This window comes from Pongo pygmaeus, chromosome 9, assembly GCF_028885625.2.
Source record: "Pongo pygmaeus isolate AG05252 chromosome 9, NHGRI_mPonPyg2-v2.0_pri, whole genome shotgun sequence".
NCBI lineage: Eukaryota > Metazoa > Chordata > Mammalia > Primates > Hominidae > Pongo > Pongo pygmaeus.
In genome coordinates, this window is record NC_072382.2 from 77632900 (window position 1) to 77650009 (window position 17110).

The 17110-nt window shown below is 50.7% G+C and overlaps 1 pseudogene; it reads right to left on the bottom strand.

The window, feature by feature from the left end:
• Window positions 1-17110, bottom strand: part of LOC129008694 (guanylate cyclase D-like) — a 68452-nt pseudogene that overhangs the window by 5387 nt on the left and 45955 nt on the right.

Consider the following 17110-nt stretch of genomic DNA (forward strand, 5'->3'; position numbering starts at 1 on the left):
CCATGCAAACCTCCTCAAGCTGAAGAGCAAGGGCAGAATGTGTGATTCCAACAGCTCCGTGGAGAGCAGCCTAGACCCTGGAGATTGAAATCCTGGCTCTGCTGCCTCCTAGCTCTGTGACTTTGGCCAACTTACTTTACCTCTCTGTGCCTCCATTGCCTCAGTACCTCACAAAGTTGTAAAGATTAAATAAGTTAATATTTCTCTATTAAAGAAATAACCCAGCTGGGTGCGTGGTGGCTCACACCTATAGTCCTAGCCTTTTGGGAGGCTGAGGCAGGTGGATCACTTGAGGTCAGGAGTTCAAGACTAGCCTGGCCAACATGAAGAAACTCCATCTCTACTAAAAAATACAAAAATTAGCTAAGCACGGTGGCACATGCCTGTAATCACAGCTATTTGGGAGGCCGAGGCACGAGAATCACTTGAACCTGGGAGGTGGAGGTTGCAGTGAGCCAAGATCGTGCCACTGCTCTCCAGCCTGGGAAAGAAAGAGAGAGAGAGAGAGAGAGAAAAGAGTCATGAGCTCTGTGATCAGCAGATCTAGAGTGCTAAGATCCCACCATCTGTGATTCTCTCCAACCTTCACAATGGAAGGACCTGGTATGGTGGCCTCCCCTGGGGTGGGAATGCAGCTCCTGAGGGTCAGGAGCGAGGAGGCTTGAGAACATGAGGGTTGGGGCTGGCTGAGCTGGAGGTTCCATGCCCCATCCTGGGCCAGGGCTCTATGGGATGAATATTGTCCTTGGAGCCCCCGGGCCAGCCTGAAGAGCCTAAGGTTGGCATGCTGCCCTCCCCACACCTCTCTGCCCTCCCCACACCTCTCTGCCCTCCCCACACCTCTCTGCCCTCTCCACACCTCTCTGCCCTCCCCACACCTCTCTGTGTCCCTTTCTGGCATAAGTCATCCATTCCTCAGGACGCTCAGTGTTCACCGCCCTAAATAAGACACATCTGCCCTGACTTATTCCAGCTCACTATCCCCTAACCCCAGCCATCCAGAGCAAAGGATTGCACATTTGCTGGCCTTCACGGGCTGTGTGATCATGAACAAGTTGCTGCCCGTCTCTGTGTTGCACCCTCCTGCATCGACATTCCACAGTGTAATGAAGTGAGTCCCATATGGCACCAAATTTCTGGGACCCAGTGCATCAGGCCTTTAAGCTAGATTGCTCCGGTCTCCCTGCCAGACCTGGCTTCAGCTTAGGAATTTGAGGAAGAGGAGGTGGGGTAGGAAGAAAAGTCACTGAAAGGAATGCTGTACCATTGCCTCTATAGAATGTTAACGTTGAGAGAGAATGCACAGGTTACAGACCTTTCTCTGCCTTTGAGGTGCTCACGAGCATTAACAACCCAACATTACACTGCAACAGCAGAGAACTGGCCTTGGGACTGGTGGGTACACAGAGAAGGCATGGCAGTCACTGTTTGTGGGGAAGGAGGAGGAGAAGGAGTGTTCCTGGGTGAGGGTAGGCTGAAGTGAGAGGTGATGTCTGATCTGGGGTTCTGAGGGATGGGCAGGAGCCCAACAGTGCTATGGAGAAGGCACAAGCTTTGGAGCCATGAGATCTGAATTACGAGCTATGTGACTTTGACGAGCCACTCTGACTCTTTAATTGAATTTTTTCAACCGTAAAATGGGGACAGCGATGCTCCTTTCATTATTACTATGAGTGACAAATATTTTGATGTGTGTTTTACACTGGTGTGCTACACAGGTCATCAGGAGAAGTGACTTCTCTGTCCTGGCCTTTCCTCTCACAAGGAGCCAAATGGCTCCCAGGAAGCAATGTTTCTTTAGAATTTGGGGAGCACAGAGGGCATGTAAAGGTGACCAGCTACATCCCGAACTCTGGGCAGTGACATCAGTCAGATAAGAATTTTTCCTGCTTCCCACAGAAACTGGACCCTTGGGGACTTTTCCCACAAAGACCACGAAATTCTCTTGCCTTCAGCTCAGTCTGACCTCTGATATCAATTTGGTAGCTTTCATCAAGGCTAAGCAGTATCTGGACAGTGCTTCGGCTGACATGAATTCTGTATGCTGAGAAGAAAGGCAGTCATCAGGTCACCACCTGGTGACAGCATGCCTAGTATTTGGTAAAATCATTAAGAGGCTGCAACGACTGCAGTTCCAATCAGTCATACACATAGTGATGATTTATGCAATACCCTTCTTCTGGCCCTCATGTCCCTCTAAATTGTTGGTCACTAAAAGAGACCCAGAGGCAAAGCAAATTACATAGATTGAGTGCTAAGGGGAACTCACGATGGAGTCAGAACCCCTAGGAACATAATTTCTACTTGTAAGGAAGTCTGGGAAGTCTGAGTTTGAGAAGATATGCAGTTTTTAGTTTTCTTTTAAGCGCAGGACTTCCCAGTAGAGCCATAGCGTCCAGTTATGCAGGATGTACCCTGAACATTAAGGAGCAACTACCTACACAGCCAGAGGCAGAGGACCTGGGGCTTCAACATTTTAGCTGCTCTAGACAAGCCATCATGGTAGCTCCTGCTGTCAGTAAGGGCCAAAAACATTGGGGATGTCTTCATGTGGTGTCAGGGCTGCCCCAGCATAAAAGGAGGTGGCACGTGACCAATTAAAAAAAACACTTTGAAGGGTCTTCTCTTTGTACAATGGGGAAACTAAGGCCTACAGGAAGAACATTTTGCCCAAGGACACTAAGCAAGCCAGTTGCAGAGCCAGGGTTAAGACCCAGATTTCCTGCCTCTTGAGTCATTGTTTTCGCTGCTAATGTCTTCATGAGATCACCACAAATATTGTGTGGAAAGTTAAAACAGCCAATGACATATATCATCTCCTTCTATTCAGTTGGTGCAAAAGTAATTGCAGCTTTGGCTATTAGCTGTTTTTTTTTTTTTTTTTTTTTTTTTTTTTTTTGCCATCTCGGTTCACTGCTCCGCCTCCCGGGTTTGGTGGTTCACACCTGTAATCCCAGCACTTTGGGGGGCCGAGGCGGGCGGATCATGAGGTCAGGAGATCGAGACCATCCTGGCTAACATGGTGAAACCCTGTCTCTACTGAAAATACAAAATATTAGCTGGGTGTGGTAGCGTGCACCTGTAATCCCAGCTACTCGGGAGCCTGAGGCAGGAGAATGGTGTGGTCATTAGTTTTAACGCCAAAATGGCTACTACTTTTGCACCAACATGGTAGTTGCTTTCCTGAAAACTAGGGTACGCCGCCACCAGGTGGTGATTTGGTTACGAAGAACTATATTAAACAGCCAGGCCACACAGTTTATTGAAAGAGTCTCTCCCCTGGGCAGGATAGATGTGTGAGATACTCACACAGCCCTGTGGACTCCATCCAGGAAGCCGTGTTGACAGTGTCCCCAAAGAGGCAATACCAAGGCATCGTGAGACCCACGACCGCTGCTGCACAGGGCCCTGAAACTCGAATGTACCCAGTGAGCTCCAGCAGGTCTTGGACCAGAGAGAGAGCCCAGTGACAGCCTCACCCTTCTCTACCCCCCGTGCCATTCCCCCCTGCACATCCTGGGCTCCAGTTGCGAGGTGAGGATAAAGCTAACTGGAGTCTCCAACAACATCCAGAGAGGAGCTGATGCTTGTGCCAGGCTCTGTGCTGGAGGTGAGGGGCCATAGATAGATCAGAGCCCCTCCCTGCTCTTGGGCAGCTCCCAGCCCGGTGGGGAGAGATGTGTAACCTGCAATCAAGGCTGTGATGAAAGAAGCACCAGGACAGTGCCAGCACCAAAAAGAGCCTTTAACCCAGCCCAGGGGACTTGTTGGAGAAGAGGATACATGTGCTCTGTCTTGAAGAATGAGAGAATGAGTGGGCAGGGAACAGCAGGCGCAGAGGCACAGAGGCAGGGAACCCGTGTGTGTGAAACTGCACACAGCTGAGTGTGGATGGAGGGCCGTGCAGGGAGTGGTGGGAGATGGGGTTGGAGAGGCTATGGCAGTGGCAGGGAGGTGGTGGCAGTGCCAATGGGCTTTATCCTGCGGGCGAGGGGAACCGCGGTAGAAGGAGCAGGGACATGGGAAGGGTATATTCATGACTCTGAGGGCTCTCCCAGACCCATCATCCCAGCAAACATTTGGTTGTTTGCATGACCACAGGTTTCTGTCCTGCCTCTTCCATCAGACTATCAGCATCACATATTCTCTTTTTTTTTTTTTTTTTTTTTGGAGACAGAATCTTACTCTGTTGCCCAGGTTGGAGTGCAATGGTGCCATCTTGGCTCACTGCAACCTCCGCCTCCCAGGTTCAAGCAATTCTCATGCCTCAGCCTCCCGAGTAGCTGAGATTACAGGCGTGCGCCACCACACCCAACTAATTTTTGTATTTTTAGTAGAGACAGGGTTTCTCCATGTTGGCCAGGCTGGTCTCAAACTCCTGACCTCCTGTGATCCCCCTGCCTGGGCCTCCCAAAATGCTCAGACTACAGGCATGAGCCACCATGCCCGGCCAGACTCTCTTATTTATAACATAATTAGGACCTCAAAATAATGTAAGAAAAAAGAAACATAAAATGTTTTTACCATAGAGTTTTAGAATCTCAGACATCCAGAAGCATGCCACAGGAGGTGTCCCAGCCAGCGCCCCAGGGAGGATTGGGAGATGGATGTGGCCCCTCACCCTGGAGGCCCCTAGCCCATACCTGAATGCAGGCCAGCCCTGATGCAAACAGGCACGTTGGGTGCATGCCTCTTCCGGAAGTCAACCACAGAGCCGAGGATATCCAGGGCCATGTTATGATCTTGGCCGCATGCTGACTCCCATTGCACTGAGGCAGCCCCGACACCACCATGTAGGCGTCCCCAATGGTCTCCACCTAGAAACCACAGCCTTCACGCTCCAGCATAAGAACATATCCTCGCTGGCCCACCACACATTCTGCTACACATGGCTGCTTCTCAGGAGTCCCAATCAGCCCTGTGGGTCTCTGGCCTGCAGTGCCATCTTTGTCAGGCCTCTAGTTCCAGGCACTTTAGCAACAATTGGATCTGTACATTTCAGATCACCTTTGTCTGTATTCCAGGTGACAATGGCTTTTTTTTTTGTCTCTGGCCTCAGTCCATGAGCTCCTTGGTGGCAGACCTGGGTACCCCATCTGCTCAAGGCCATAGTGACAGATCAGGGATTAATTTGGAGAGGACTGTATATATTTAGAGGACGCCTCCAATTTTCCAAACCCTGCTGGCCTTCCAAAGGTGTACTGGAAAGAATGTGGGTTTTGGAATGAGACAGATGTAGGTTCAAGCCCTGGCTCTGCCATTCACCTGGACGACTTCACCTGGGCAAGCCTCAGTTTCCTCTTATGTGGAATGAATGTTAGAGGTGAAGTATTTACAGAAGCAGGCATACCGGTGCTGAATACACAGAGGCTGCTGTCGTCCTCCTCATCATCATCACGATTTTGGAATCTCCTAACTGGAAGGGGCTTTGTTGGTCACCCACCCAATTTCCCCCACCCCAGTTGCTGTTCTCGCCTGCTTACATCCCTTGATAGGAAAGTCTCTCCTTCAGTAGCCACTTCTCTCTTTAGGCAACTCCGATTTTCTTTCTTCTCTCCTTTCTTTCTTTCTTTCTTTCTTTCCTTCTCTCTCTCTCTCTCTCTTTCTTTCTTTCTTTTTTTTTTTTTTCTACCAAGGTTGCCCAGGCTGGAGTACAGTGGCATGATCTCAGCTCACTGCAACTTCCGCCTCCTGGGTTCAAGTGATTCTCATGCCTCAGCCTCCCAAGTAGCTGGGACTACAGGCATGAGCCACCACGCCTGGCTAATTTTTGTATTTTTTGTATAGATGGGGTTTCACCATGTTGGCCAGGCTGGTCTTGAACTCCTCACCTCAGGTGATCTGCCCGGCTCTGCCTCCCAAAGTCCTGGGATTACAGGTGTGAGCCACTGCCCCCGGCTGCAACTCTGATTTTCAAAACTTGAGTTGAGTTAAAACCTGCCTTTCACCGGCTGGTTACAGCTCCACCCCCTGAACTGGACCCATATACCTTTCCTAAGCACCTTCCTCTGTTCCTAAGTCCCCATTCCAGGTGCTTGGAACACAGATGTGAATGAAGCATAGCCTTCTCCCCTGCCACAGGCTAAGCCTGCCAGTGTGAAGACAGCGACTCTACCCTCTGAGTCTTTCCCGGCTCCTGCACTGTTCCTCCTACAGCAGGCACGTGTTGGCTTCACCGGGCCTGCCGCCGCAGAGCCTCCCCTGCCAGGCACTTCTACACTTAGCACCTGGTGCACAAGAATAGTGATGCTCCACAGCCCTTAGGGGGCGCTTTAATTAAAAAAATTTCTCTCGCAACATGCAAGTGTGGACTGTGCCCCACTACCCACGCCCCCACTACCCTGCAATCTCTCCCTCACCCTGGCTGTCCTCCACCTCACCACCAAAAAGTGATCTGCCCTAATCACATCACATTCTGCTCTGATATGCACTTCAATTTGCTCCCTATGGCCAGTGGCTTAAAATTCAGGCCCCCGGCCTAGTTATCAAGGGCCTCCTTCATCTGCATGATTTCCTGACATTTTCTAACAGTTGCTTCTGGTTCCCCATGCTTCAGCCAGACAGAAACCCTTTCTACCATTTCGAGAGACACCCAGCGCTTGCTCACCTCTGCTATGTCCCTCTGCCTGAAAAGCCCTCCTCAGTCTCTATCTGCTGAAATCCCACCCCTCCATCGGTCCCGCTCACATGTGATCTAGGGTACAGAATCTTCCCAGTCCCCAGCTGCGAGAAAGATGTTTCCCTCCTCTGGGCTGTGGCCTGCTCTCCCGCCCTGGGGCCTGCCTGCTGCTGTCCACCCAGCATTCATTGGCTGGTGGTAAGAGTGGCGGGGGTGGTGGCAGGGCTGCCCCAAGCTGTGCACCTTTCCACAAAAGAGATTTTCCACTCCACTCCCCAGGAGGGAAAATTATGAGAGACCCCTGGCTTTCCCTGCTCTCTCTTTTTCCTCACCGCAGGAGGAGGAATGCCTTACTTGATTGGCGAGACTGGAAAAAGGACTAAGTGCCTCTTAAATACTCGTATAGTGCTTACTATGTGCCAGACACAGTCCCAAACCCTTTACAATTATGAACGCATTAGATCGTCACAAGAATTCCGGGATGTGGGTACTATTACTAAGGCCATTTGATAGGTGAAAACTGGGTCAGAGGCATTAAGTCACTTGCCAAGGTCACTTGCAGCCAGTGCGTGGGTTTGAACTTGGTCAGTCCAGCTCCAGAGTCTGTGCGCTATGCTGCCTCTTGATGGACATGGCTTGGGCCCTTTCTCTCTCTCTTTTGAGGAGGTTCTGCTCCCACCCTGCCTCCTGGGTATGCAGCTGTGATTCAGGGAGGGTGCACCAGCTCTGGGGACCCAGCCCTGCCTCAGATGTGTGCCCCCACAGTCCAGACTAGGGGAGAGGAGTAGAAAGCCTCATGGTGGCCACACAACCAGACCACGTTCTCTGATCTGCTAAAGCTGACCTCTAAGCTGCTGACCTGCCTGATGCCTGAGCTAGAAGGGAACGCGCAGGGTGATTAACATTCACTCCTTCACCCTAGAGACAGAAAGATGACCAGGCACAGGCGTGCTCTCCAGGGACTCGTAAAGGTGATGTACTCAAAGCTGCCTATCATAGTGAGCTCTCAGCTGTAAATGAGGCAGTGGTTCCCTTCACAGACGGGAGAAACAGCCAGGGGGAGGTGCAAGCAAAGGGTCCACACTATCAAACGCAGATGTGAATTCTAACCCCACCACTGACTTGCTGTGTGACCCCGGGTGAGTCATTTACCCTCCTTGTGCCTGCGTCCTCATCTGTACAGTAGGGATAGTAATCCATACCCCTGACAGGTACTGAAAGGGTTAGATGAGATCACTTGTGAAATTTCCCCAGCCAAGTTAGCCGTCTGTAGGTGATTAACTAATGCTGCCCCTTCCCTCTGTGCTTTCAGGGATGCCTTGGCATCTGGCATGTGGCAGGTGCTCAAGGTTAAGGTGGTGACTAAATGAACAATGGTGCTTTCTCTCACATTCCTTAATCTGCAGAGCAATCCTAAACCAGAGACACTTTCATCCCTGTTTTATAAGCAGAGTACTGAGGCTCAGAGAGGTGACGTGCCCAGGGTGGCTTGGCAGTAGGGCCAGGGCAAGACTTACACCTGGCTGAGCCACAGGTGGGGCTGAGGCCTTGCCTCCGTGACAGCCCCCAGCGGCTCCGCTCTGGAGTCATGTCCATGAAAGTGCACACTCAGCGAGCGTGGGAGGGAATCACAGACCCCTGCGAAACCAGGAAATGATTGTCTGGCTGCCTCCCAACCCAGACCGGATTAAAGAGCAGTAACCAGATCCTGTTGGGGACGAAGGGGAAACCGAGGCGGATGGCGTGAGTGATGAGAGACGCTTGCACATCATGAAGAAGGGGCCTCCTCTTTCCCCACATCTGGAGGGTGTGTGGGCCTTGTTTGATTTCATTTCATTCTGCCAGAAAGATGCAGACCTCCTGGCCAGAGTTCAGAGCAGATCAGAAGGGATGATTCAGAGCCAGGGGACACATGTGTGAGGAAAGATTAGCAGTGGAGGAAGAGATGAGGCCGGGGTGACTCAGGGCAGATCAAAGCTGTGGGGCTCAGCGAGATGAGATGAGGAATGTTTTCCTGGGGCTGTGGGGCCAGGGCGGCTCTGGAGGCAAGAGGGAAACTCAGGAACGCCTTGGAACCGCAGGCCAGGGCGGGGATCTAAGGTCCTGAGTGGGGAACAGGAGGGAAGCTGCACCCTTGGGTGTCAGTGGCGCAGGTCCCTGTGGGTGCATGTCAGTCAGTATGGTGCAGTGGATGGAGCACCGTGGTGGATGCCGTAGGTTCCTGTCCTGGCTCTGCTGCCGGCCAGCTGTGTGACCTTAGGTGGGTCACTTCCCTCTCTGTGCCTCAATGTCCTCCTCATTCCCTCAACACACATTTCCTGAGGATCTATGATGTGCTGGACACTGCCAGCCACTGGGGAGTAATGCAGGGTGGAAACATAAAGTGCAATGTAGGGGGAGTTATGCGAGCATCAAACAGGTGCCCCTAACTGTGTCTAGGAGGGGGAGAAGGCTAACCCGGGACCAGACACATGGCCAGGAGGGAGCTAGGTGAAGAGGAGGGAGAGTGCTGCTCCAGGAGGAGGAACAGAGGTCCCAAGGCCTGGTGGCTAGAGACGGCGAGGCATGTGTGAGGATCCAGAGGCCTGCAGAGGTGGAGCGGCTGGAGACACAACTGGGGAGGTAGGTAGGGCAGCTCCTGGAGGGCTTGTGGGCCACTATGAACCCACAGCTTTATCCTGAGGATGTCTATGTCCTGCGGATGGTGAGCCTCCCTGAAGAAGGGCCTTTGGACCAGCATAACCAGGTTCAAATCTTGGCCTCAGATCCCACTGGGATTATGTTAACAAATAAGCCACTTAGCCTCTGTTGCCTCATTTTCCTCATATATAAATTAGCAGTACAAGTCCCTACCTCGTAAATTGTTTTGCTGAATAAATGGGCTAATACATATAAAGCACTTAATACTAGCATCCAGTATACACTAAACACTCAATAAGTGTTGGTGATTATTGTTGTTGGGGTACTATAAATAATGCTATCAGCAGATTGTCTGGCATCTCAAAGAGTTCATCGTGTCCTCGGAAAATTCCTCCCAAGGCATCCTTTTCAATCTGGCTTCAGCCCTCAGGGCCTGGCCCTCCCCTGCCCCTGCTGCTTTGTGGAAGGCCGTGGCCGGACAGGGCTGGTGAGTCACAAATTAGGGTTAAGGCCAATAGAGCCTTGGCGTGTTGTTTCCTGGGACCTCCCTCCATACCTTCCCCACCATGTCTGAAGCTGCCCCCAGACCCCCTGGATCAGAACAAGGAGCAGGGTTGGGGTTGGAAGGTCCTCACAGCATGGGTAGAGTGGAGGAGTGGCAGGCAGGAGGTGACTCCCTCTCACACTCCATGCTTGACACCCACTTGTGCGTGGCGGACAGGATCTTCCCATCCTCCGTGAACCCCCCCAGGACTGTGGTCGCCATTCCTGTTCACAGTCAAAGAAACAGAGGCCCAGAGAGGGGAAGCTGTTAGCCCAAAGCCACACAGAAGCTGGTGGCCAGGCTGGGACTCAAACCCAAGACTGAGAGGTGCACAGGGAGGGGATTGAAGGCCCTGCTGAGGCCTCTGCTGTTCTCTCCAGTGCCCCCAACTCCCCACTCCTGGCCCATTCATGTCCAGCCAGCCCAGCTTATTCAGCATCCCCACACTCACCAGGCCCTCTGAAGCCTCAGGCTTTAGCATATTTTTCCCCCATTGCCTGCTTAGGGCTGCCACTCCCAGATGGGACAATGCTGGGAAGACAGCACCTCTTCCAGGAAGTCTTCCCTGCCCTTTACACATCTACCCCTAGCTGGGTTGGGGCCCTCTCAGCCTCCTCCGCCTCCCAGGGTTATTACTTTCACTGCGGGTCATTATCTTTTACCTACAGGACTGAGAGCTCCTTGAGCATAGGATTGGGAGCTGAGTCATCTCTCTGCTCATGCCCAGCACAGGGTCAGGCACAGAAGAACCTGCTGATAAGATTGTAAAGTGATGGATAGACAGACAATGGACAAGTAAACACTGTGGCCCATTAAATGCAAAATGGCCCACATCCTCCACCCCCTGTATGTTCACCCCATTGCAATGGGACTCTGAAGCTTCTCCCATCAAGAGGTGGACTTTGTTTCCTCAGCTCTTGAATCCAAGCTAGCTTTTCATTTTGACCAATAGAATACATCAGAAATTGTAATATGCCTGATCCCAGATTAGATCTCAAGAGTCTTGTGTACTTCTGTCCTCTCTCTCAGAACCCTGCCACATCATGTAAACAACCCCGGACTAGCCTGCTGGAGGAAGATAGACTGTGGAACAGAATTGAGTTCTCTCGACCAAGGCTCCAGAGACATGAGAGAACCCAACTGAGATCAGCAGAGCTGCTACCTCACCCATAGCTGACCACAGATGTATGAGTGTGTCCAGAAGAACTTTCTGGTGGCCCCATAGGCTTGTGAACAATAATAAATGCTTATCATTTTACCCTATTGAGTTTGGGGGGGTATTTATTACACAGCAATAGCTAGCTGATATAAACCCATAAATAAATGAATGGAAGTCATTGTACCATCAAGACACAGTAGTAACGGGAGGAACGGAATGCCAGCCTCCTGGTATTCTCACCTTATACAGGTCATGGCTGCCCAGAACAGCATCAAACAGCATGTAGAGATCGTTGAGCAAGCCCGCCACCTCAATGGGTTCACTCAGGGCTGAGATGATGGTGAAACCCACAATGTCACTGAAGTATATGGTAACCTGGTCAAAATACTCTGGTTCCACAGTTGCCCCCATTTTCAGAGTTTCAGCCACAGACCTGAAGGGATGGGAGGGGCCAGACACATAAGGTATGAGGGCCTATTTTTGACAGTTTCGAGGCTTAGGAAGGGATATTTGAGAGGAAACTGTGTTGAGCATCAGCAGATCTGGTTCAAGTCCGCTGCAGTGCTGACTGCCCTGGAGTGAATACTTGCCCTCTCTGGACATGACTTCCTCTGAAGTGATATTGGGGTGGGGGAAGCATTGTGCCCAGCTCCTTGCTCCCAAGGATATGAGAGAGCAGAAATTCCACTCACATGCCCAACAGAGTACCTGGCACCTGGTGAGGGCTCTATAAAAATATGTTGTATAAGCCATGTGCAGTGGCTCACGCCTATAATCCCAGCATTTTGGGAGGCTAAGGAAGGAGAATCACTTAAGGCCAGGAGTTTGAGGCCAGCCTGGGCAACATAGTGAGACCCTATATCTAAAATAATAATAATAAACTAAACTAACTAAACTAATTAACTAAACAAAGTAATGTGCTGCTGCATAAGAAAAATGTTAGATAAATAAACATGGATGAGTGAATTGAATAAATTCATGGAATCCAGATCTGTTGAGCACCCACTATATTCCAGGCCCTGTGCTTGGAGCTAAGGCTGGAGGCACACTCAAGTCCAGGGGCCACTCACGGGGGAATCATCTGACAGAGCAGCCTTTCTGTCTTCTCTCTCTTCAGCTCCAGTTCCTCAGTCTGCTCCTGAATCAGGTCCTCCGGGTTCTGGGAATATTTCTCCAGCAACTACAGCATGGAGTCAGCAACACTGGTCTTCTTGCCTTGGTTGATGCTTTTGAACTGAAAATGGAACAAAAATGCCAAGTCATCCATGAAGGTCAGCACACCTGGTCCTCAGCTGGGAGTCTGGGGCCACAGAAATGCACCAAACAGAATCCCCGCTTGTAGGAGCTGCATTGTTGTGGGGAACAGACATGTAAATGACAGGGGGATGGTGGCTCTGACAAGGGAAAAGTGCAGTCAGCTTTATGCCAGATTAAAGGGTTAATTCTGTGTGGGGTGGGCAGGCAGCAAGAGGACTTTGCAAAGGAGCCTGTACCCAGCACAGCATTATGGTTAACAAACACAACCCTATTGCACTGGGTCTCACAACAACACTGTGAGATTCTTTGTTCTTCTCAAAGATAGACAGATAGATAGATAGATAGATAGATAGATAGATAGATAATAGACAAATAAACAGATGGATGGATGGACAGATGGACAGACAGATGGACGGACGGATGGATGGATGGATGAACAGATGGATGGATGGATGGATGGATGGAAGGGTAGGTGGATGGATGGATGGATAGATAGAAAGGATATATGTAGATTATTTATACTATAATCTGTCTCTATTTCTACTTTGTTCCTCCGAAATTTTAATGATGAAGAAGAATAGAAGCAGTACCACACAATAAAATAATAAACATGTGAGGATATTAGGACCAAAGGAGAGTAAAGGCTTTTTTTAAAAAAAGGTAAATCTAGGAGTGAAATCTGTATGCAAAATCCATGCTAGAATTTGGTCACCATTTTGGATATGAGCTTCTAGCAACAAAGCAAAGAGGGAAATATAGATTACACAATCCATGGGGTCCATAAGACAATGAAACATTAAACTAATTGCTCAAAAGAAATACAACTACTTCTAGTGCCAAGCAAAGAGAAGAGCCTCTTAGTTCTTTGTATGAGAACTCTTATGTGTGATCATAAACTTCATCTTCAACAACAACCTTACAGGACATCTGGCAGCAGTTTTCCTAGGAAGACTTACTAGAATCTTACCCAGTGTGGTTTGCACCTTCCCAGAGTGCAGTCACTAAGAGAAGTAAATCAATGATGGTCAAAGTGAAGGGGTCCATGCTTGCCAAAATCCAGCATCCTGAACGTGTGAGTGTGTGTGTGTGTGCGCGCGTCTGTGTGTGTGTGTTGTGTGTGTGTGTGTGTGTGTAGGTATGCACATCCAACCTCCATTAATGCCACATCTCTCAGCCAAATGCCTGCAAGGTAGGGAGTGGCAGCAGTCCCTGAAATGCACCTATTTTGTATTGTCCAACAAAAGCAGAGGCACAAGCTTTACAGGGTGGGCATGACAGCTGCTGACCTTGAGACAGCAACAAGGACATGAAGCCAACTCCAAGATCACCTCTGCATGGAAGGTCACCATTTCATAAATGAAGAGACAAAGGATCTGAGAGGTGGAATAACTTGCCAAGGAGCACACAGTGGTGGATCTGAGTTCTAAACTAAAGTCTTTTATATTAATTTTACCACCAGCCACCCCACTGAATTATTTTATCATTTGGAATTATATATATTTCTTCTTCCTTTCCAAAATTAATTTTCTTGTCTAATTGCATTGGCTACTACTCCTAGAACAATGTGAAATGAATATAAACCCAGGCCTTTTTTTTTTTTTTTTTTTTTTTTTTTGAGACAGAGTTTCGCTCTTGTTATCCAGGCTGGAGTGCAATGGCGCGATCTCGGCTCACCACAACTTCTGCCTCCCGAAACCCTGGCCTTTTGACTTTAAAGTCAGTGTTCTTTCTCTTGTACCTTACTCACTCTCTCCTTCTCAAAGAGCTGCATTTAAAAAAAAATAGTTATCTCACTGGATGGTCACGCTTATCTGAAGAGTTAGGCCAGGGTTAGTTATCTTTCCAGGAAACATACAGGGAGGCTGAGGCCCAAGAGGACCATTAACTTGTCCAAGGTCAAACAGTGGGTAAGTGGGATGATATCCACTGGATTCTCACATAGATGTGAATCCAGGCATCTGACCCCTCACCTCCCCACAGTGTGATGCCATTCCCCCCTTCTTCAGGCTGCATTCATGTGTGCCCATCTCAGCCTTCTTTGCCATGGGGCCTTGGGCAGGAATCTTGGGCAAGAATCCCACAGTCACCCCTCACTCAAGGCAAGAGCCCTTCCCCACCTCACCAGCCATGGCAACCTCTGATCCCCTGGAAAGATTCCAGGCTTGTGCTTTAGAAACTGGTTGCTCATCCTAGCTCTGCTACCCACCATTATGGTGACTGCTTAGAGGTCATTTACTCTGAGCTCCAGATTTCTCATCTGTGGAGGGGGGCACCACCCCTGATGCCAGAGCTAAGTGGGGAGGGGGTGTGGGAAGAGAGGGGATGGGCAGGGCTTCTCAAAGGACACCCGTGTACATCTCCTTGGACTGCCTTGCTGCCTCTCTCCCTCTCGTCACCTGTCCTAACCCCCTTATTTTTACCTGAACCGCTCCTTGGCAACTCTCAACCATGGCTGGGGAGTGGAGGACGGGGAGGGGAGGCACTGTTCCCTTGGGTCTGATGGGTTGTCCCCATGGAAGCCATCGGCCAGCTTGGTCATGTTCACACACTCCACTGCTGCCCCGCCAGCTTGCACAGACTTGCCTTGCCCCTCCCACTGAAATCTCCAAGGCAGTCCCGGGGGGCCCCAGGGCCCCTCACATTTTCCCCTCACTGGCTCAGGAAGTAGTACTGTCTCCACAGCCACAGTGGCCTCTATCCTCTAGTGCCAGAAGGCCTGGTACAAGGTGGGGTTCCTGGTGCAGCTCCGCAGACAGACAGACCTGAGTTGGACTCCAGCCCCACCTTTCACTCGCTCAGTTACCTTGGGCAAGTCCCCCCACCTCTCCAGGCCTCATTTCTCTCCCACGAAGCCAAGAAACTTACACTGTTTCTTCAGAGGGCTGTGGCGAGGATGAAAGGAGGGGAGCATGGCCCTCAGCATGGGGCTTGACACTCACAAAGGCATGGGACAAACGTCCCTGGAACCTGTGGTCCTGAGAAAGTTCTCCTTAAAAGGCGGACCTCAGGGGTGACAGTGCTGGGCGGTTGCCCCTTACTGCATGGCTTTCCAGGTCCCAGGGAAAGCACAAGGCTTGCATTGAGCTAAGCGAGCTGAACGAATGGGTCATTTTTTGTGAGCACCCGCCCCTCTGGGGAACACTCACCTGGCTGTAGATCTGGTCCATGCTAGGTCTGTCCTCTGGAGCCTCGTCCCAGCACTGCTTCATCAGCCGACCCACTCAGGCGGCCCGTGATCAGGGGTCACTAGCGGCCGGCACAGAGGAGGGGGAGATGCCACCCTCCTGATGATTTCAGCAACCAACACCATGGGGCAGGCCTGGGGTCCTGGGAAGGGTCATGAAAGGAGCCTGGCCTCAGATCCTGAGAGCATGGGCAGGGTAGGCTTGTGGCAGTGCCAGGTTCTGGGCCTGAGGATATTCCTCAGCTCCTGTTTCCAGGGTACGGCTGGCCAGTGGATGTGGCATTGTTGCTCTCCTGGGTCTACCCTGGGTGTGGCCAAGGAAAGGGTCTCAGACTGGGAGCCAGGAGAGCTGCGAGCTGGTTTTGAATTCTGGATCTGCCACCACAATACTATGGGATGGTGGAGAAGACAATGACCTCTCTGAGCCTCAGTCTCCCGATCTGTGAAATGAGCATAATAAACTGCCTTCTTTTTTCTTTTCTTCTTTTCTGTTCCTTTTTTTTTTTTTTTTTTTTTTTTAATGTCGCAATCTCAGCTCACCACAACCTCTGTCTCCCAGGTTCAAGCGATTCTCCTGCCTCAGCCTCCAGGCATGCACCACCACGCCCAACTAATTTTGTATTTTTAGTAGAGACAGGGTTTCTCCATGTTAGTCAGGCTGGTCTCAAATAAACTGCCTTCTTGAGAGGAGTGCTGAGGTGGAAGACGACGGATGTTAGGTGCCCGGCACCTGGCAGACTCCCCCCACCCTCAGGCCCCGCAACAACTGCCACTGCTCTGTTGCCAACGACGCCCACCAATGATCTTGAAACCTTGACAGCGCAGCTCTTTCCTCCAGCCTTGCCACGCAGGCACTGGTGTGCCAGTTCCCCACAGGTGTGAACAACACTGCCTGCTTATCATTATCGTCATCATTATGATTCTGTCCTCAAGAAAACCTGGCCACATGTCATCCTGTCTCCACACCAGGCTAAGTCAGTGCTCTAGTTCTGCTATGACTCTGAGCCTCAATTTCCCCACCTAACAACTGATGGAAATAACTCCTGCCTCGGGGTGCTGCTGGAGAGCCAGGGGGAGCCGAGCGATTCTAAAGCAGGCTGGGAGGAAGAGGGGCTGACACCGAGCTCAGGCTCTGGAGTCCACAGATCAGAGTGGGACTTTAGATGACCCATTTACAGTCCGCACAAGGCGCATCACCTCTCTGAGCCTCAGCTTCCTCACCTGGAAGACGGGTATAACCATACTACATATTTGGAAGGGTTGTCACGAGGCAGAGTGGGTTAATCTCCTCTGAGGAGGGCCGGGATCCTCCTTTCATGAGTGAGGGAGGTGGGAGCCCTTGGAGCCAGGGAGGAGAAATTTCTTTCTGGGTTTCAGTCCCCTTCCCATCCCTTTTTGGCTTCTTGTTGGGGATAGTGCAGGAGTCACCATTCCATTTTACAGACAGGGAAACTGAGGCTCCTGGTAGTGAAATCAGGTACCCACATAGGGCCAGTCAAAAGCAGACACTAGAACTGGGCCTGGTTTGCACCCAGCCTGCACAATCTCCTCTGCCCAGAGGTTCCCAGCCTGCAGGCGTTAGACCCTGAGGGCCCCCTAGTGTGGGATCTGGGAAGTCGTATGTGCTTACAAAAGACGGTGTGCTGATGGAACCAATCATACACCACATGCACACATGTACTACTGATTTTCAAAGGTATGCAGATG